The 20,334-nt window shown below is 46.6% G+C and overlaps 1 long non-coding RNA gene across 17 annotated transcripts in view; it reads right to left on the reverse strand.

Moving 5' to 3' along the window:
• The window catches only part of LOC106034377 (uncharacterized), a 54,866-nt gene that overhangs the window by 6,601 nt on the left and 27,931 nt on the right, over positions 1–20,334 (reverse strand). For 4 of the 17 annotated variants that reach the window (XR_010824994.1, XR_010824988.1, XR_010824982.1 and 1 more), the window contains 9 exons: positions 19,841–19,900; positions 18,447–18,619; positions 17,791–17,972; positions 16,516–16,740; positions 13,517–13,749; positions 12,061–12,158; positions 10,099–10,251; positions 6,432–6,603; positions 827–5,590 (listed from right to left, as the gene is read on the reverse strand). This is a non-coding gene — a long non-coding RNA (uncharacterized lncRNA). Of the gene's footprint in view, positions 1–826; positions 5,591–6,431; positions 6,604–10,098; positions 10,252–12,060; positions 12,159–13,516; positions 13,750–16,515; positions 16,741–17,790; positions 17,976–18,446; positions 18,620–19,840; positions 19,901–20,334 lie in introns of all 17 variants that reach the window. The other 13 variants (XR_010824989.1, XR_010824983.1, XR_010824980.1 and 10 more) reach the window with 6 other exon arrangements.

A 20,334-nucleotide genomic window follows, 5' to 3' on the forward strand; every position in this document is an offset into this window, starting at 1 on the left:
TTCAGCTTGGCCACAGCATGTGCCTGTCTCAGTGCCCAGGCACGTATTGCATTTGGGTATGGCAACAAGATCAGGGCACAGTGTACCTAGCTAACTACTAATAAGGAGCTTAATTTGGTGATTGGTTCACCCTAAACCATTAGAACAGGGGCAAAGACAGTAATATCCTGAAGGTAATGAATGCTTTGAGCTGGAAAATAATCAGGGTATGTTTCTGAAGCTTCAAGGATGTGTGATTAAGAGCCACCCAAGGTCCCCCAGGAGCTCTGCCTGCAGCCACGGCAGCGCAGGGTGTGTTTATCTCCCTTCACTCAATCTTCTTTGCTCCCTTTAGGGTACAGTCTGGGGACAACGAGGAGAATTCTCCTCCTTTTGAAGAGGTAACTCAAAAATCCCCTGTCCAAGGGCTCTGGCTGAGGAGCAGCGAGTTACCATGTGTCGGGTGTTTTACGGTAGATGCCAGGGGCTGGCTCCTGCCTCCTGGCACCTTCTTAGAGAGAAAATAAATCTTGAATTACCTTGTTTTCATTTCCAATAAAACTGCATGCTGGCAGTTGCCTTGGAGCTAATAATCTGATACGGTGCTGTGCATCTGTGAGTGTTTGTAGCATGGGTGTGCTGGTTCTGTGTTTGAGACTGACAGGGCAGCACTGTATTGTTGTTTTCCTATCGCTATACTGTGCTCCCAGCACATCATAATAAAAAGAAACATGAAGGAAGGCAATTTATCACAATACAAAAATAAGAGGCGTAATAATGTAAATTATGCACATCATTAACCACAACTGTTGCTCTAAAATGGACACAGATGCCACAAGAAAATCACCTTTGAGTTGAAGTCACGACCATTTTCTCAGAACGGCTTCCTTGTAGGCGCTGGAAGACCAATGTGTCATCTTCTCATGAGGTCTGGAGAACTGGCTTGGAGCCCCATTAATGCAGCCATGGCAGCACGAGGTGCCTGCTCCTCCTCGGGGGCCAGGTTGCATGCTCCTCCTCCACTAGTGAACGCGTTGGGCACTGTGGCTGGGATCCATCTGGTCACGGTGTAGGTGGACCAGTCACCACCAGCTCTGTGTCCATTCACAGCAGGTGAAGTCAATGGCACATCTCATCCTACACTAGATGTCAGAAGGGTAGGTGAACTACGTGCCACCCCAAGTGCTACATCTCCCCTCTGGCTATGTAGGAAGCCAAAAATAACCACCTCAGGTATCTTACTTGGATGTGTAACACTGCCAGAGGTGAATCCCATGCCACACTGCTGTTTTTTCAAGAAATGTAAAGGGGAGAGGGAAAACCCCGTACTGAATGCCTCCTCCTTTCTAATTTCTCTCCCTTCTTTCCGCTCATTCTTTTCCCTCTTCAAAGAGGACTTCGAACTCTTTCATCAGCTCACCACCATCGCAGGCAAGTGCATGACACTTTGTAGCAGCATGAGTGGGACTTTCCAGCCCTTTCCTACCACCCGGATTCCTAAAGCTGGTTTACTGCAACTTAAAACCTTCCCATGTAGAATTTTCCCCTGCAAAAATTAGACCTCATGAAAATAAATAATTCCCACAGGAAATTTCAATTTGATTACAAATATTGACTTGCTTGGGGGAAGTTAGTTTTTTTTTATTTTTTTAAAGAAAAATCCATTTGGAATCAACATTTCCAAATTAAACATGTATGTTTCACTCTGTTATAGTATTTAACTTGAAAAAAATACCAATTTTGTTTCCAGTGGTTAGGGATTTTAGGAGTTGCTTCCATCCATATTTTTCTGCAAGAGCTGAATAAAAGAGATGTCTTAAAACTGGGCAAAGCGGAGAAAAGATTTGTTTTAATTTTAAAGGATTAAAAAATGTAATATAAAATGTTGTAAATCACTTTCATGCTTCAAAAAGAAAAAAAAAAAAGCATAAATAAATGTATTAAAGTGCAGTGATTTTCTGAGGATGTGGCAGCCAGGAGACACAGGGGCTGAGCAGACACAGGAAGAACTTGGTGTTACACTGGCTTAGTGGTGGTAGAGCTGTGGCATGGGCTCCCCAACATTTCTGGGTTGAACCCACAAGCATGGGGACCCTCAGCACCTAGAGAAGACCTACCCCTGAGACATCCAGGCCAACAGGTGTTTGTAGGGATCGCCCTCCTCAGTTTAGGGTTTTGCACTCCACCAAAGCTGTACTTCAGACACCTCTGTCTTGCTTGTGTTTGGGCCCGTGGGGCACAGCCAAAATCAACAGCCCAGGATGTGTATTTTTGCCCTTTTCCCACAGGTTTACTCTTTCCTCACCAAGAGCAACCCTTCCACTCTCAGAAACAGAAAATCAAGCTGAACTGCTCAGGAAACCTCATGCATTTCAGGACGGGTGCTTGGGTGTGAATACATGCCACTTACAGATTTAAAAAAAAGGGTTAGAAACCAACTTAGCTGTATCCAATGCAAGGGCTTTGTCAAGGGAGAAGGGAAAATTTTCTTAACAAAAAAGACCCTGGCGAGCTCTGTGTCCTGCTTGGTTTTGGAGGTGAAGGACTGGGTAGGAGGAAGAAGGAGCTGAAGGAAAAGCAACCTGATGTAGACGAGGTTTCCATTTACCAACACTAGTCCTGAGAGGGGTACTGATAGGGGCCAGCCTTCAGCCAAGCACACTGCCAAAATAAAAAAAAAATAAATAATAATAAAAAAAATCCCACACACATTTCAAAACTGAAAAATGATTGCCATAGGTGACACTGTCTGGAGATGGGGACTCTCTGGGAGCCTGAACTGGGGGCAGAGGGGTTAAGCTCTCCCCAGGATGGGGGCCATCCCAGGTCCCTGCTGAAGATGAGCTCATAGCAAGCTCTAGCAGCTCACTGGAGACATCCAGGTACCAGCCAGAAATTACTCCAGACAGGGGAAGTGCTTTTTAGGAGCACTCTATTAATAGACGTGGATAACAAATAGCTGATAACAAATGCAAAAAGCCCTTGGACTAAAGTCCTGTTTGCCCAGGCAATATCCCCACTGAGCGCAGCAGCCATTAGTCGCAGCAGGAGGCACCAGGAGCAGCTCTCTCACTGTCAAGAAAACTCGGCTCTTACATCAAAGTACGAAAATAAATGCATGATCTATTTACTTTAGCAAAGGTGCAATTTCTGCACCTTCCCAGCTATGCTCCACCATGCAGCTGCCGGGCTCCAGTTAGTGATGCTCGAGCCTGTCTTACAGTGTGCTGGGCGCAGCCTGGTGACCTGCTCGCAGCCCTCCCTGTGTCTGTTGTTTGCTTGTTGCTCCAGCGAGCAGTGCACACCTCCAGCCCTTGCTCTGTGCTTCCTCAATACTCTTTCTCAAACAATTGTTTGTGTTTCGAATATGCTATTCTGTGCAGACATGATTAAGCTGTTTAGGGTGAATGATGTTGCCAATGAGGATAACCTCTCTTAAGGTTAATTAATCATTTGTAAACCAACCTTTGGATGTATACATTATTCATAAGTACTCCTGAACTAACGGGCCAGATCGTTTTCAGCCACTGGGTTTTCTGTAGAAGTCTTCAGTTATTCCATAACCGAGGGCGATTGCTGAGGTACCGGGAGGGCAGTGCCTCTGGGCACCTTCTCTGCAAGATGCCCACACTTGCCCATCATTCAGACCAGAACCCCAGTTTAGGCTGGACCACAGCCCAGCAGCAGCTTTTCTTCTCTACCTGTGTATTTCTTCCTTGAAGCCTGACTGACCTTAAACTATCTTGAAGACTCCTCTCCGGGAGCTTGACATTTAAAAGTGCAGTGACAGAAAATAACTTCTTCTAAAAAAATATGTGTAACTTATTTATCAGCACTAGTAGAGGGAGAGAAGAATTTAAATGAAGGCATACATATACATAGTGCTGCTCAATCGTGACTTTTTGCTGATGCCACGTGGTAGCACCATTTTCTCCTCGAGTCAAGCTGCTCTTTGCATTATGGTGGCAGGTGAGGCTCTTCCCCCATCTTCAAACCTGGGACTGGCTGAGGAGGAGCAGGGATAAGGAAAGAAGGGAGCCCTGCATCTCCTCCTGGGCAGCAGAAGGTGGCTTGGTTAGCCCAGGGTCAGTGAAACCACAGGGCAAGGTTTCAGTCTCAGGGCACTCAAGGAACTAATTTAACGTCTCACAGGCACCAAAAGTGAAAGGCAGGAAACAACAAGCCAGCATTTATGGAGAAAACACCCTATGGATCATTCGTTGTCAGACCGCATAAATGGAAAAAAAGAGAGAAAGAAAAAAAAAAAGAATAAAGAAATCAGAGACTAAACACTGCACAAATTGGTGAGCTCAGGACTCAGGAAACTGCTTATATATCTGTAGGGAAAAGCCTCATGTATCCCATGTTCTACAGGCTGGCAGCAGCAAGAGCAGACCCTGACAAATGAGCTCTTCACCCTGCTCGCCACCAAAAGCTACAGCGAAGCCATGGGGGAGTCTCCTGAACGTGAGGTGTTCATGTATCTTTAATTATTGTTTCAGCCACATAAATCCATGCTGAATTAAAATTCATGATGGTTCTAGGGTACAAGTGCAAACAATTTGTTCGGTAAACTTTGCTCTAATTGGCATTCTGAAAATTTCCTGTTAATCAAGCCCCTTGGGCTCAGTTTACCAGTGTAGTTCTGTCTGCGAATGTCAGTGCTCGGAGGGTGCATGCATGTACGCCGATTTCAAGGGTCTTTATATGATATTAACTCATACACCTTGTCCTCACATTAATTTGCAAGTAATTTTTTAACAACCTTCTGTGGCCCTGCCTTTTATCTTGCTGCTTCATTACTCGCGGCAAGCAAGCGAGCAGAAGAGCCTTTGTAAAACCCGAAACAAAATTGCACTCAAAAATGTCTCAGATCTGGATGCATCTGAAACTCCTCCCAGCAGGAGCTGTGTTTCTAGTGGCACTTGACTCCAAGTGGCCATGGGAGAAATGTGAAGAAATTCAGGCCAGCACAGTAAATGTCAGGCATGCGGGTGGTGCCGCTGCATGGGGACTCCAGCTAAACACACACAAAAACAGGGCCCTGAAGGTGGGTAATGCTGTCCTCCTGAGCTGAATGTCGCCCAAAGAGACAAGGCATGAGCAGACCTGAGTTTGTCATCTCTCTGGAAAACACCAGAAACCCTTCTAGGAGGTGCTAGAGAATAGGGTGCGTGTCAGGGGGTTGCCATCGATCATCCCCTTCCCAAGCACTGTCCTGCAGAGAAGGGTTGGCCAATTCTGGATCTGTCCAACCAATATCCCCTCTGCAGCAATGCCTTGTTGGTTCCACCTGAGGGTCCCACTGTCAGGGGATTTCGGGAGCTTTCCTGTCACCCCCCCCCCCCTTCTGTTCTGCAGCCCTATTATGCTAGTCCTTCAATCGCATCCCAAGAGATTGTGGGGAAAAGGAAAAGCTACCTGAGTGTCTCTTCCCACCAGCACAGACATGGGTACGACAGGCGAACAGAAATAACAAAATAACGAGCGTCTGACAGAGATCAGGGAAGCTGTGGAGAAGCTCTCTTGGATGGAAATACGCTGTAAGGAAATGCAGAACTGGCAGTTCCCTGAAGAGACTAGAGATGGTGCACAACAGCAAACTGCTCCCCTGTGAAAGCAGATAAGAAGCATAATTAGATGGCATTACAGCAGCGGCAGGGTCTGGAAGCTGGAAAGAAATCATATGGAAAGTGGAAACAGGCACGTGCTGGGGGGGAGAATACAGGAATAATACAGGTTCACAGCGTGCGAGCAGCTAGATCTATGGTCCCAAGCTTTCAGAGGAAACCAGCACGGGTCTGCAAATAAATTAGCTGTAAAACGAGAACAGCAAGACGTGTAGGTGCAGAACTGTCGGGGGCAGGAGACAGAGCACTGACTGGGTGTTCCAAGCAGGAATTTGGCCCATGTCCCTTGTTTCAGACTTTATAAGAAGGTTAATTGTGAATGAAAGTTAACAAAACCAGCTTTGAAGGGAACTGTGGAGAAGGCCAGCACAAGGAAAGAAGTTTAAAGCCGTCTGGATATGTCAAATGTATTCAAAATGAGAGGATTTGATGAAATGCCCCCAGGAACATTGAACCCTTGGTGATTATCTTCAAAATTTATGAAGGCATAGAGGTCCCTGGAGATGAGAGAAGCACCTCTCTTAAAAGAGAAGACTTAAAAAAAAAATGAATAATCAACTCAATCTCAATTCTCTGCAAGAGGTTGGAAGAAAGTATTAAACGAGCAACTTGTAAGATGTAAAATGATGAATAAAATCAAAGAACATGGGTTTGTCAAGAACCAGGCATGTCAACCCAATTTAATTTCCTTCTTTGATAAGGCAACTAGCATACTTGATGACGGGGAAGCAGAAAACACAGAAGCGAGGCCCTTTGCGTTTTCCCACGGGACAGCCTCAAACAGGCTAAGAAAACACCCTCTAGAAACAGAGTTCAACTCACAGAGTAATTGTTCCTGAAGAGGAAGAATCAAGGGGGAGGAGGTTTCTCCAGCCTCAACCGTCACTCTAGAGGAAGGGCCTTCACCCTTCCTGTCTGTACACCTGATGGGCTGCATTTCTCTGACTTGGCAGTCCTGTAGTGTGGCCACGTCCACAGCTTTGCACAAGGACAGCTGCTTGCCCAAAAGAAATTAAGATTAAACCTTTGTTATGATGACTTCTAGCACCTCACGTTCCTTTACCCTTAATTTCCCCATAACATCAGCATACCCGTGCGTATTTAGCTAGACATGTTTTGATGTAGCATTATCCCATATTAACCCTAGATGCTGGCATTGAGCTAACAAGATGCTTTCAGTGGAGCTTCACTCCACCCACTTTGAAAACAGAGCAAATCTGTAAAAGCAACCTGCAAAGTCTGAATGTGCGTGTGGAGGCTTTACCACTGCTCCGTTCCTGGAACTCCAGACAGATGGATAGATGTGGACCCTTGAAAACTGTGATCAAGCGACTTTGTGAGCTGTAGAACAGCTGCTGGAGAAATGCAGAAACAGAAGCTTTTGATACAGTTTCAAACAATGTGTAATTATCAGGTAGCTGAAAATTAGCCCATCTGTGCCTCGGGAAAAGACAATGAGAAGTTATGTGTTACTAATGGCTGAAAAGAGCTGGCAACACAAAACAGGAAATTTTCAGTAAACTTTTTTTTAAGGTAATGTAATTACACGACGTAATCCCCAAATCTTCCAACTTTTTGGCGTTTTTTTGATAACGCTTATGAGGTCTTCATCCTTCTTTCTTTCTCCTCTCCTCATTGTAGCAGCATGGTCTTTGGCATTTTGAGCAGTGCCAGCTGTCTGGCTGGGCTACCTACAGCAGCAGATGTGGGTGACATAAACTGTCATTGCAACAGAACAGCTAACGACATGTATCAGGTTTTCCTAAAGCAGATTGTAAATATCCGCTGTGCCTTTGCCACAGCCTCGCTATCTGAATGCAAAGCATCCAAGCTTATAATACCATTTTGAACAAAATTTCTGTGCTGGTAGAGCTGGCAGGCCAGAGTCAAGGTCTCTAATCCGGGTCAGTGCACATGCAAGCATCAGCGTGCTTCAGATTTAGGACCCCTTTTGTTTTGTCTGCTTTTGGTCATTGCTGATCCAGCATTCAAATAAAAAAAAAAAAAGAAAGAAAGAAAGAAAGCATGCTTTTTTTTGTTGTTGTTAAGTGCCTTGAGGATCCAGTGATAAGGTCTTTGGGGGTCGGGGAAGCAAAACTGGAATAGCATAAAACTCATGCAAATAGTCTGGGCAGGGTAAATAGCTCATGATTTTTTTATTCATACTTTTGTCTGTGGAATAACTGGGAGCAAATTGCTTTTTCCTTTCCTAGTTCAAATTATTCAGAGACTTTTTCTGCTGATTTTTGCTATTCTCCCTTTTGCGAGCGTTTGCTCTCGAAGATGGCCCGCTTAGCTCTGAATGGAAAGCAAATGTTGCCTTCACCTTCAGTGAACTTTGAAGCAATTGATTTTACTGGCATAAAAGAAAAGCTGAAAAGCGACTGCTCGTGGCTGAATTTTGCCATTTCACAATTGTCTGTGCAGGAAGAAGCAGGCGTCCCAGAAGAGAGATGACAGCTGCTCTTTCGTCTCGTCCCAGTTCAGCCAACAGCCCTGTCCTCTTTCACATGTGGGGCAAGTCCCACCTAGCCCCGCACTGCCGACATCTCGGCAGCCACCACGTAGATGCTTTAAACAACTCATAATAGGGAGGATTCCAACAAAATTATTCTCACTAGCTTTTGTCTGATAATCTGAGGTCAAGAAAACAAACTGCTTCCTCTCCGCTCTCTCCAGCACTGCGGTGAGAAATGCAGCCAAGCTCCGGCACCGAGAATAAAGGCAGAGTTGGCACAAACACAGGAGCTTCTTAAATGAGTTTGCCATTAGCCGGAAGGGCTGCAAATTGAAGCGAAGATAAGCCCCTTAGCATTTCCCTTCTTTAATCCAAGCCTCATAAAAGCGGAGATGTGTTCCTATTCAGTGGGCTTTATACAGAGGCAGGTATTTCATTTACCCAAAAACCCCTGGATCGGATAAATTATTAATGTTATTTATAAAGGCAATTCTGCCATTCAGCAACTTCTTTTGGATCCCTACGCTTAATCTCACTGCTTAGCATAAGATACACTCCAGTTAAAAGGCAAAATCACATTCCTTTACAAGGCCTGCAAAATAACGGAGTGCTGAGGTGCCTGAAAAAAGGTTGTAGTTTAAATACCGCTTTAAAGACTAATACATTTATCAGTGGCAAACACAAGCACTAACTTCCACTTGCTTGTATCCTCGCTGCGTGCTGGATTGGGCCTCTCTCGCATGCATCAAGAGCCGTCAAAACTACTCAGAACAGCAGAGATGCAAAACACGCCTGTGCTTATACAAGCCTCTGTAAGGCAGTTTAGTGGCTGGGTGGAGCTGTATGGTGAGCTAGCAAGTATCCCTGTCATCTCCTGAAACATGGCCTGTAATGTGTCCTGCTCCCAGGCACCCACATCTGTGACTTTGGTTTCTGCAGGATCAGCCTTATGCCCACCCCAGGGACCAGGGTGTTACCAAGGGCAGAGATGCTAGAAGAAATGTCCTGCGGTCAGGTGATGGAGTCAGGATGCTCAGAGACCAAAAAATGGGTCCTCAGGGACCCTGGGAGAGCCACCACCACAGCAGCATAAAGGATCTCAGCCCCAGGAAAGCTAGCATGGCATGTAACCATGAAGAGCAAGGGAATAAACAGGAGAAGCTACGAGTCCTGGTATTCATCCAGCATCACAATTTCGGTTGCAAATCTGGGGCACAATGGACCACTTTCCATGGCAGAGTGCTGGCACTAAAAAGGTGAAGCAGCACCGCTCCCAGCAGAAGGGTGGCAATTGGTATTTTGGGGTTAAGTGCCAATGCTGAGGAAGAAGAGACTCAGCATCTCTCGAAAAGACATGCTTGATCCTCCAGGAAAGGAACAACGGCTCCTTGCTCCCACACCAGGACTACACACAGGATTAACTAAAACATAATATTCTGAGTGCTTTCGGATGAGAAGCATTTACAACTGATGTGTGAAAAAGCATACTTGCAAACACGCATTAGGAGGGACTGCACTACAAAACCCATGAGCAGCATGAGTGCTGCTCTCTGGGGTGTACTGCAGAGTATCTCTGGGGCACCATGAGCAGAGTTTGGCCCTGGGAAGGACCTAGGAAAGAAGCAGCAATGTCAGCTGAACAAAGCCAACACAGAGAAAGAATTTTGGCTTCTGTTTCTAAGCAGGTAATTTTGAATTAATTGAGGGAAAATGATAGGCATCTATCTAAAAAGGCATCTTTTGGGGAAAGTAGGGAGCAAAAAATGGAGGCTGCAGCAATGTGGCATCATTGGGAATTTCCACTCTTCCTAGAAGTGTTGAAAAGCAGAAGAAACACACAAAATCTGGTACTGTATTTGGATAGTTCACGTGTCTGATGCAAATAGCATTTAGAAATGCTACCTGAAATGTCAGAGAGGCCTCTCGGTCTAACAGGGACCGACCCATCTGTCCCCAGAACACAGGGATGGCTGCAGCAGGGCCATGGATGGGGCGTCCCCCCAGCAGGGACACCCAAACAAGGACACTCACCTCCCGATGCCCCCACAGGCAGCTCTGAGCCCCACACACGTCCTGGTTGTCACAGCACAGTCACATGCAGCCGTGAGCTGTCCTGAGTGAGCCTTCCACTGAATTTGAGGGCAACGCACGTGTCACATGCAGGGGAATGGTGGCGCCTGGGAGCTGCAGAGAGGTTTGGAAAATTTCTCATTAAATGTTTTCTCCAAGCAATACATATGATCCCCCCAAATCCTTTTTTCAGCATTTTCCTCTCCAAAGCCTGCACTACAAACAGTTTAATTGAACAGCCAGCGCTGGATGATGTTTTGTTTCAGCACGATTTGAACCAAAGCAAAGTACTTTTGTTTACTGAACTCACTCCACCTTTTCACAGTAGGGTTACAACAGCAACATGTATTTCTCATAGATGGTGTTGCCTCTAGGGAAGAATGGCTCAGGAGGTTCAGGATTTGTTTTTTCTCCTGGGCTGGGTGCTGAGGACAAGTGGTGGCTCGTGGGTGGTGGTGTGGTTTGCCTTTGATCAGCTGTGAGCAGGGAGGGCTCCTGTGGCTGCGCTTGGAGCTGGAGATGTCTACACTTTGGGTACCACAGAGAAGCGTGCTTTTATGTCAAAAAAAAAAAAAAAAACAACCTCATAATAAGATTTTAAGTTTGTTCAGGGAGCTGGAATGAAATATTTAAACACAGCACCACAGCAGCTATTCTTACAGAGATGCTGAAATGCCACTTGCAAATCAGAAATATTTTAAAATTTGCTTTGAAATAGCAGTGTCTTTATGCAACTGTTTGTTGTTTTATTTTTTCCAGGAAGAAACAAATGGGAAGAAAAAAGCTGAGATATTGACCATTTCCTCACAAATGAGATGTCTGCTTTTCAGTCTGTTCTGGTAAGCCTGTTTGGAGCCATCATTCCCATTTGGAGCAGAGAGAATCAGCCTTGAGAGCAGCCTGCGCTGTTGCATCCAGCATTCAAATTATATTATCTTTGTTTCTTACACTGACGACAAGACATTTAGGTTGGAGAACTCCAGTGGGCATTAGAGCTGCTCTGAAGGGCTTGCATGATTTGAAGTAAATGTCATAAAAGAAATCACAAGTTCTCATATAAAAGCACAGATGTCCTACATTTTTTATTTTTATTTTTTGATTCGGGCAGTTTTCACTTTCTTTAGGTATTTGTTTGCAGTTTCTAATTTCCCTGTATATATGCTGTATCTCACTAAATACAAGAAAGCAGCTTGCTTCAGACCCTCTTCAAGTCTCAGATTGTTTTTTATGCAACTCCTGGCTCCTACCAGGCTCCAGCCAGGCAGCCCAGAGCCACCCAAGCTCTTCAGCTCCTGGGTCTGGGTAATGTTCAGGCTGTACCAACTTTCAGTCACCATCAGTGACTGAATTCTTATTCAGCTTTTGAGGTTCAAACTGCTAATAGGAAAGGGTTATTCTATAATAGTGACAAAATATGCTTGAATTCAGTATCTTAGCATGATGAAAAAGCCCAGAGTCCCCTAAGATGATGTCTGACTTAAAAAAGATTTGTGTACAGTTTGTTCATACGGTTTCTTAATACAAAATTCAAAGAACTGCAAGGATAAGACGTTGGCAAGAAGCATAAACACTGCTTAAAAATAACATATGAAAGTGTCACAAGAAATGTACATCACTTATCCAAAACATTAAGGATCATAAATAGCTGATATGGTTGAAAAGAGGGGTAGAGTATGCATTAAAAAAACCTTCAAAAGTGAATCAGGTCTAAACAGACATTGTAGGCAGAGGCACGTCTTGGCCAGTTAAACATACAATGATAATGTCAGGTTAGTAAAAGATTTTAAGGCACAAAAGGCGGCTTTCTCAGCAACCAGTGTAGATGGGACAGATCCAGGGGCTTTCTAGTCCTCAAGCTGTAGGGGAAGCTATCGTGGTGATAGGAGATCCTCCTTGGCTCAAGCTGTCCTGTACGTAACCAACCTTTAGGAAGCCAGCAGATCTCCAGCCTGCGAACACCGCTCTTCCAAATCCTCCTTGAGATATGATCAGTGTAAAATCCCATACAAGTTGCAGATGCACTGTGAAATAAGAAAAATTCAGTCTGTTGTAGAAATGCAATAATCAGGATCTCACAGTCTCCTGATGACCCCGATTTCCCCATTGCTTCATCAGCTCACTTATGCTTTGGGCCCTGCTCTCTCCTGATAAAGTGCTCTCAGCCATTTCCAGCACCTGAGCCCACACCAGCCTCTCCTGCTGCTTCTTGGAGCCCACCCACGCACATGCATCTCCCAGGCAAGTAAATCTGGCAGCAATATCGAGTACCCTAAAAGTGTATCCTGACACAGTTCCCACTGTAAGGGTGGAACAGCACCTAAAATGTAGCCATGCTTGAAAACCTACACACAGTGTGCTAGCTGATGCTTTTGGCTCTATGCTTTCCTCCTTCACCTGCTTCTGGCTGCTACAAACGGGGAGGCGAAACTCCCATGATCACCATGCAGGTGATTAGAGGAAATTGCTGAAGCGCTTGGTGGCTGCAGCCCTGCTTCAGCTCTTGACTTGCCTGCTGGTAAGCTGCCAGTGAGAGAGAAGTGTAGGCATAAAATGAATAGCAGAAGAGATTGCAGGTAATTATGTTTCTTAAGCTGTTAACAGGATTGGCCATTTGATAAATGAGAGGATTTGGGAATGTTTTGTCACTGACAAGCCATTGTAAGATCAGAGTGGAAACGGAAACATTTCTCTTCCATAGCATGAACAAGAGGGGAATTCTCTCGGGACACTTACACACCTTGAAATTTATCTGTAACCTGGATGCTAGAGCATGGAAGAAAGGACAGATACAGGACTCCTTCTCTTATGCATGCCACTCGTTTGGTTTTGGTGCTCCTCCGAAGCCCCCTCTGGTGTCCTCAGACACTTTTGTGCTTTTGTGGTGCCACCCACATTCCCACATGCAGCTTTTGGTGCCCCCATGATCCGAGATCTTTTCCTCAGTGCCCCAAATCCCTCCATATTCCCTCTGGTTCACCTGACCTTTTGGTTTGCTTTTGCAGTTCCCCAGCTCACTGGAGATGTGAGAAGGAAACCAGCACTGCTCTGTTTGTCCTTCTGCTCCAGCAGCGCTCCTCTAGGAGGTTTTGGCTACTCCCAGAGCCCCTGATTCCTTCCCAGTGTTCCTCAGGGCTTCACTGTGCCTCTTGAGACATCCTAGAGCTTTTCATCTGCCTTTTGGTGCCCCCCTTGTAAATCCCAGCCTGCTTTTATTGGCCCTCAGAGCCCTCCATCTCCTTCTACATGTCCCCATGATGGTCCTCTGTTTTCTTCTTGGTGCCCCTCAGGGACATTCAGCTGCTTTTTGGTGTCATCATCCCCCTCCTACCCAAGTCCCTCCGTTTGCTTGGGACCCCCAGGAGCCCTCTGTGGGACTCACCCCAGAGATGGTGAATGGGGCTGCTCTGGTTTGAAGGGGTTAGCTCTGCAGTGAGAAAGGTGGTGTCAGCAGCGAATCGCATGGTGTAACATCATGTTAGAAATCTTCTCAGATGTCAGCACTGCACAGTCAGCTGCTCCAGGTGTCTCCTGTGGATGAACCCCTCTGCTGTGACCCCCTGGAGTCCTCCACCCTGCATGGCACGGATCCTGCCTTCATTGCAGAGCCTGACACTGGAGGGCAGAGAAAGAGGTAAGCAAAGAATGTATAAAACTCCCTAAAAGAGATCCCTTCTGCTGCTTCTCCTAGGGGTAGCACCAGGGCTGCCTCCCCCAGCTAGGTTACTCTCCTTGCAGGATCAGAGCCTGAGGCCGCACAGGAAGAGAGGAAGGCTCTCCCAGACCTTCATTTCATCTTTTCACCTCCTCACTTTACCTGTTTTTTAGCAGCTAAAGCCAGATTGTTGATATTGCTTTGGTTTCCCTGCAGTTATCAGCAGAGAAGAGTTGCTGGGAGAAACTGTGCCCCCCATATCTCATTTTCCCAGCAGAGCCCAGGCAATGGCCAGAGGAGACACGGTCCTCCCTTCAGCCCTGAGAGCAGTCTGGAGTAAGAGCTGGGTGCCTGAGGAATGGATGCAAGATGAGGGTAATGGAGCTGTCTTCTTTTCTTTGTAGCATGTCCTACACTGGACAAGCAATAGCAGAAATTCAGCAAGACAGTCAGGATGTGCACGCAGCCTCATCTTCTCCCCAGAGAATGGACAAGCAGCCCCCTTTCCAATGCCACCTGCCTGGGGAAGAAGTTTTCCTGACCTTGCCTGGCTGCAGCTCCCAGCGGGTGCTGGCTGCCTGTGCCCAAGGAGCTGGGTAAAGCAGCAGCTGCCCTTTTAGGTGATGTAGGTAGTGGGAGACACACATAAGTTTGAGGATTCCCTTTGGGGAAATAATTTTGGTCTGTTAATACACTTAGTCATCCAGTATGCTTTTAAGAACAGTGATTGCTGCAGAGACTGGGTTGTGTGGCAGCAGAAAACCCTCAGCTGTCCTCACACAACTCACCTGGGCTGAGGAGTGAGGTCTGGCAGCCTCAGCCACTCCAGGGGGGCTTCGCCCCATGATCTGCTCCCTCCTGCCCACCTCTGCGCTTAAACCTCATCTCATTGCCCTTTAAACAAAATCTTTTTGGAGACTTCTCCTAAAGGCTTCTGAATAAAGGAAGTCTTTTTTAAAGACTTTTCCTAAATAGCAATGAGATGAGACTCAAGTGCAGAGATGAGCAGGGCCCAGTGGGAGCAGCTGAGGCTCAGAGCTGACGCCCCAGCCTCAGTGAGTTATGTGGGAACAAAAAGCCACCAGGGTTTTCTGCCATCACACAGCTCAGTCTCTGCAGTAATTGCTGTGTAACTTCCAGTCAAGTAGCCATGGCCCCTGTCTTTCCAGGTGCCCTGCTGCCCTTCCCGTGAATAAATGCCTTTTACTGTCCATTTAATGGCAATGTTTATGAAGCACACTGGAATAAGGACTATTCTGTATGTAGCCAGAGCCATGCTTGCTGAGGCCTTGTGAAATGGAGTAAAGAGCAAGCCGGGCTGAAGGGAGCATCTGTGAAGAAGGAGAAACAGCCCCTTCTGGCACCCTACCACTGCAAAGAAATAAGAGCTGCTGCACAGCACAGTGCAGATTTCCTGATGCAGGAACTGTGGAACAAGTAGGTGATCAGGAGTGAAGCCCTGCTCCAGTGATCTGTTAGCGGGGATTAAGTAAACCATGCATTGAATAAACCAGAATTCACACTGTCTCAGTTGTGGCTTGCCCCATTTTTTATTTCCAAGAGCAAAACCTTGCTCTTGTGATGCTATCATGCTCGATTCCTGCTCAGCATCTCCTGTGGTGCATCTCCCCAGCAAGGGCTGCAGGGGGCAGAGCAAGTTGGCAACCACCAGCCCCTTCCACCCGTGGCAGCTGCTCAAGGGGTAAACGAAGGCAAAATCTAGTTCTTTACTTTAAACAAGGTCTCTGGAAAATGAGACCGCTTAGTTCTTGCGGCTCCAGTTGAAGTCTAAAATGGTGACCCCAAGTGGCTGGCAGAGGGGTGGACAAGAGGTGAAGTAACAGTTATTCTTAGTAGCAAGCATCTAGGAAAAGAAAACGGGTTTTAATAGAGAAGTAGCAGGATAGGCACTCCAGACACTTCCACTACAACCACTAGTGCTCAGACTCCTGTTTTCACCAAAGCAGAGGCAGGCATGCAGATTTGCACGCTGGGTTTGTGACCCCATGCTCCAGCAGTACCAGTCAAGCCCAAGGCTTCACATCTCCACACCCCCAGCAGGAGCTGCAGCTCGATCCACAGCCGGGCAGGCAAAAGCTCACCCAAAAGTGCAAGGCACCTACAGAAGCACAACTGCCACCTTGAGTGGGCTGTAGTTCAAGCACTGTTCTTACCATTTAGGAACGGAGGACGGTTTGCCAACCTGCTCCTGGGGCAGATGGACAAGATAGACATCCCACAGGGCTGACCCACAGTGGCAGCCTTTGCCATTTTTAGAACCCTGACAGCCATGGGAACCAGAATGATCAGAAAAAGCTTTTATCTGCAACGAAGAGCATCTGACAGGGGAAGGCCAGGCCAGCTGTTACCTTTAGTCCCAGCCAGCCCAATGAGACATGCCCATAGGCAACCCCAGCACATGAAGCAGATCTCAGCCCAGAAGCCAACTCCCCGCTTCAAACAGCCTCAGCTCAGGAACTAACCCCCCCGAGGCAGCCCTCCTGCAGCCCCCACGCCCCTGCAAGAGAGGTGCCAGGCCCTCGGAGTGTTTCTCTCAAACAGTGACTGGGAAACAAATGCTTCAGATTTATCTGTGCTCCTGCTTGTTTGACCCCATCAGTCTTTCCCAGGGGGTGAGCATGCTCCAGCTGCTGCTTCTGCAGCACAGCACCTTGTGCCATAACTGCACCGCCCTGAAAACAGCACCCCCACCCACTACCACATACCTGGGATCACCAGGCCTCCGCCTAGCAGCAAGGGATTCCTGCCAGGTCCTCCATGGACCTTTTGGGCACAGCTGACCAATAATGGGGTGCCCAGGCCCCTAAAGCCTCCTCAGGGTCAGCCAAGACTTTGGGGCACTTATCCGATGTCTCCTTCTGTGCCCACATCCTCCATCACTCCCTCTATCCTTTGGGCTGTGCTCCTCGACAGGAGCTTCTGCTGCTTCACTGTGGGAAAACAGCATCATTTGCACTGTAAGAAAAGCTCTTCATTAATAAATGAGGGTAGAAACAGACCAACATGGGTCTCCCCAGCACCCCAGGTCAAGCTCCTGTCCTGCAAACTCCACCTCAACAAATGCTGGCTGGGAACTGGCTTAATGCTGGGAGGAGTCGGGGTTTCCAGCAGCTCCCCCAAATGCCCTGCCTAGCAGCAGTGAGAAGGCAGGAGCAGAAAATGCCACCCTGTGTTTTTTTTTAAGCAACACCCAACATTGCTAACAAACACAACCGCTGGGTGCCAAACACAGCATTGTCCCCCACCAAACACAGCCCTGGGTGGCAATGGACAGCAGTGGAGCCCCAGCAATGGGCACATCCCCTTGTCAGGGACACCTCAGAGCTCACAAGGGCATTTGAGGAACCCAGGCACTAGCCATGGCATCTCTGTCCTGCTCCCTGAGCTGTCCCCACAGCTGGTCACACCACGGATAGCATCGGCAGCTGGACGCTGGCAGCAGTGGAGCCATCCTTCCTTCTGGCTCCCCCAGGCTCCAACAGCCACATCCCCCGTCACTGGAGATAGCTGGGGGAGCCCTGAGGAGCTCCCCAGAGCACCTGGCTCTCAGTGCAGGGAGGGCTGGAGCCAAACCTCTCCAGCAAGCTGCAACAACCCCAGAGAAGAGCCTGCGCCAAGGCAGAGGGCTGTCTGCCCCTGGAAAGAGCAATACTTAAAATTATTGCAGTTTCCGGAGACAAAAAGAAAGTAGACCAGCATGGTACATGCTCTAGAGGGGCAGCAGGAATTCAGGTAGAGCATTGAACAATGTGAGAAAAGGAGCCAGCCAGCATGGCCTTGGAAATGGTGCGATGTTATCAGTTCATTTTTTACAGAGGAGGAGAAGATGGTACAATAAAACTTGCTTCTAACATTATATAAAAAGAAATACAGGGACTTCAGAGGGTGTAGGACTGACTCAAAGACATCCGTTCTAGCCATTAGACTTTATTCCTTCTCTTCAGAAGGATTTTTCCCAAAAAAGAAAAAAAACCACTCACCTGTAGCTCTTTCACCAGCTTGAGAGGCACTGCAGCACTCAACTAACCCAGCTCTTTCCCCAGCAGCCCCAGCACAACCACAGCAACAAACTCCACTGCTGCAATTTGAGGATGTGGCTGCAGCTCCAGCCCTCAACTGCCAACCTCTGCCTCCCCTCAGCTACAGCATCGCTGGTTCAGTCCTGCTGGATAAATCATGTATTCATTTTCTACTCTTTTTGGTAAAATGGACATAGTATAAAAACAGAACTGCCTTTAAAAAAAAAACAAAAACAACTTTTTCTCTCCATCTACCAGCAACCAAGACACTTGAGCTAATCTAGTTTGGTGTTGGCAACCTTCAGCCTCTTTCCATTATCCTTGTGGTGCTGTCTAAATATATGAGTTCCCTTGCTTGGGAAGTGGTTACTTCAAGATTGTGGTGAGTGTCTTCCCCTAGAAAGACCTGTAAGTAACCTTACTAATCAATCTGTAAGTTTTTTCAGCTGCTGTCCAGGTTAGGTTCCATGTAGCTATCAGAACAAGGCACTAAGATAAAGGAAGGACTGTGTTTCTGAAAGCTGACAAAGAGAAAAGGGTGTCCTTCAAAGGATTTCTTTAATTTCAAGTGGCTGTTTCTACTCCCTGAAACCTTCCACGTGGTTTTCAGTACTAACCTGAACCCTCTGTTTCGCTTTTGGCACACCCTCAGAGGCTTCTGTGTGTAGTACGGTTCTCATGCCTCATCTCTGAGTTCTTCAGAATTTGTCTGCCCCACGGAATATGCTGTGCTCATGCAAAGGGAGGTTCTGTAGGTACCTAGACCAATGTCTGGAGTGATTCAGCTCCCCTGACCACATCACAACAGCAACACAGAGAGATGTTTAGAGGCATAGCACAAATCAGCCTAGTCAAAACATACACCTTTTCCCTACGTGCTCCCCATTTTGAGTTTTGCGTATTCTCACTCCTCCATCATAATAACGAGTCTGTCTGCAAGAAGTATCTTAAGGCTCCACTGCTTGCTAGCAACCACAAACCCTGTATGACAGATGAACCAGAAAATAATAGGGAAGGGTTTACCCACAGAGAAAGAAGTAGCCCCAGCACAGAGTTGTGAAAGTAGCAGCAAAGCCTCCCTGCTGAAGGAGTGCTCCGCAAAGGCAGCATGCTTAGCACACTGTCTCTCTTCCAAACATTAGCCCCACTCTCCAGCCAAGACTGGAAAGGACAGGACGGCCCTTGTCCTTGGTACCCAGCACTTGACAGAGTAACTGCAACTTTCTAGTTAATCTAGTGGAAGGAGTTTTGAAACAACTTGAAGGAAGCAACATGAATATGCACCAAATATAGTTGAAACCTGCTGTCTATTGAAATGGCTCATTAATACTGCACAGACAAAGCAAATGAGTGATGCTTACTGCAGAGTTACCAGTGAACATATCTGTGCTCGGATTATTGAAGCAGCACAGAATATTTCACCCCATATGGTTTGCCTGAAGAGGCTGTTTCAGATAATGGTGCTCATGTTGTTTCCATGGAATTTCAATATTCCCCAGAAGATGCTCACTGGAGCACTCCAGAGCAACCTTGTGTCATTTGGTGCCGCGTGAACTAGCAGAATGCTGGGTACTTACAATTAAAAGTGGATTACAAAAAAAATAATAATGAGGTTTGAAATAGAAAAAAGTAAGCATAAAATGTTTTCACCAGAATCAGGTTAGTAAACCTAACTTTCAACAGAATTTTTTCATGAAAAGTGTCACTCACAAAGTAATTTTATGTACACGGATAAAATTAATCAAAATCACTGGATGAAAACTAGCATAAGATTAAGTATCCGCAAAATATGCCTAGGCACCAGAGATCTCTTGGCAGGAAGGATGGAAAGAAAGAACTGGGACTCATGCTCCATCTGCTACTAATGAAAATGAAGAGATACAGTGGTGCGAGTACAAGACAAAGGTTCAGTACAGAAAAGCCCTTCAGATTGAAAGTGCTTTAACTGTAGTTATGAGAAAAGAAAGCCACTGGGCTTTAAGGTACAAAGAACACAAAAAAATCTACCTACTCAGACAAATCAAAGAGGCATGTACTCTCCCTGCTCTCATCTTGTCATCTGTAGTGGGTGCTATGGAAAAAAAATACAGCATAATATAAATATATATTCTTTCCTAGATAATTTTCTGGACTGTCAATTAATAGCTTGTGGTTGCAGAAATCTGCAACCCAAAGCAAACACAAGTGAACAGAGGGAGAGGATACAGCACTAGGGCAGGGAGTTTGCTAGTCCACGCAGAAGCAGCTGTGTGCATGTATTTCTCTGTGTATGTATTCTGTACGTTTACCTGCCCGTATACTCTGCACAGGGTCAGCAGAGTGGTGTCAGGAGGCTGGTGTGACCAAGAGATAACAGCTTTGATGAAGGAATGAGGATCTCTAACATAAGCTGATGCAGCACAAGGGATATGAAAGTCTGGGAGCATAAACAGTTTTTGAAAGGGGGGCGTGGGGGCAGATTTTCCACCTGAACTCTAATGATCATGCCATAATCTGTAAGCCTGC

This window comes from Anser cygnoides, chromosome 14 (assembly GCF_040182565.1).
Source record: "Anser cygnoides isolate HZ-2024a breed goose chromosome 14, Taihu_goose_T2T_genome, whole genome shotgun sequence".
NCBI lineage: Eukaryota > Metazoa > Chordata > Aves > Anseriformes > Anatidae > Anser > Anser cygnoides.